Here is a 1,501-nt window from a genome sequence, read left to right as displayed (position 1 = left end):
ACAGGAGGGGGAACCCCAAGGGTGGTTTCCGAAGGTTCCCCACCACCTGGACCCAGCCCCACATCTGGTCCACCTCCCTCATGCGGGGGAGGCAGCCCCTGGCCTTGGCTCCCCATTCTTTATGCACCAGTGAGCCGCACATGCCCGCTCCTCCAAACTGCTACTCGGGAAATTCTGGAGCCCCTGTAGCTAACTCTGTGGGCTATGCAGCGTGCCCCCTCAATCTGGAGCCAGACCGCAGTCTCCCGGCCCCTGGCCAGGCTCTGAACATCAGGGCTGTCTGTGCTGGTAGCTCAGGCCCAGGCCGAACACTTGGCTGCCTCGGTCACTTCCTGGGCCAAGACTGCTCCTTGCTGCCAACACTCCCTTGGGCCAGAGCTTTCTAGGGGTTGACACCGGTTTTCCTCTCCTCTGCCATGACCATCTCGGCTCTGTAGATGGGCCCGTCTGAGTTGGGAGAGGGAGCGCATTCTGCCTTTGAAACTGGGCTGATGCCAGAGGGAAGCTGAGCTAGGGGCGGTCAGGGGCTGCTCACCCTGCCCCACCCCTGGAGTGCAGGTGGACAGACAGCTGTACATGCATCCCTGGGCCGGAAGCCAGGCCAAGGACCTCTCATTCTTCGGTCTCACAGAATTTTCACTGTGACCTAGGAGAGAGGCACCTGGGCCTGCTGCCTCAGGAAATCAAACCCCAGTTCACCAAGGCCCCAGGGTGCAGGAGGAGCCTGCACCCCACCTCAAGGCCAGACCCCCAGCTGCAGCCTCCACGGCTCCCCCTTCCCAGCTGGATGCAGCATCAGCTCAGCGCTGCTGGAAAATACCCACGCACCAGTGTTCACAGCAGCTCTCCTCACAGAACCCGGCTGGCCAGGACAAGCCACGTAACCCACAACAGCCGAGGAGAGACACAAAGTGTATGTGCACACAGTGGAAATTCCCCAGCCGAGAGAAGCAACAAGGTGTTGACGTGTGCTATGTACCTCAAAAAAGTGTCTGGTGAAAGAAGCCAGCTCGAGAGCAGAGATATTGTGAAACGTTCAGCATGGGCAGATTCCGAAATCAGACAGTAACCTCCAGGCTGCAATGCTTGGGAAGCGGGACAAGGGGAGGGAGGGACACCTGGATGGAAAGGGGGTTTTCTCTGGGAAGGGGGGTTCTGCCCACGCAGGGGTGATGGCCGTGCCAGAGCGTGAGTGCTCCCTGTGCCACACCATCTGCTTCCAGGCGGTGGGGGCGGCACACTTCACGCTGCACGCATTTTGCCCCAATACACACGGCAGAGAGCACGGGGCTGGCCTTCAGGCCCCTGGTGACCTGGCCAACCGGCATGGCTCCCTGGGCCTGCCTGCCTCCCTCCCTGGCTCCAGTCCTTTCCTCTGAGCCTCTGCCCTGGCCCCTGTGACACAGGCTGTGCCTCCAGTGGCCCGGGTGTGGGCTGCAGGCCGCCTATGGGCAGTTCAGGTGCTGCGGATGGAAGCCGGCTGGCCGTGCGCTCCCCTCAC

The sequence above is a fragment of the Neomonachus schauinslandi genome, chromosome 14 (assembly GCF_002201575.2).
Source record: "Neomonachus schauinslandi chromosome 14, ASM220157v2, whole genome shotgun sequence".
NCBI lineage: Eukaryota > Metazoa > Chordata > Mammalia > Carnivora > Phocidae > Neomonachus > Neomonachus schauinslandi.
This window is presented reverse-complemented; position numbering follows the sequence as displayed.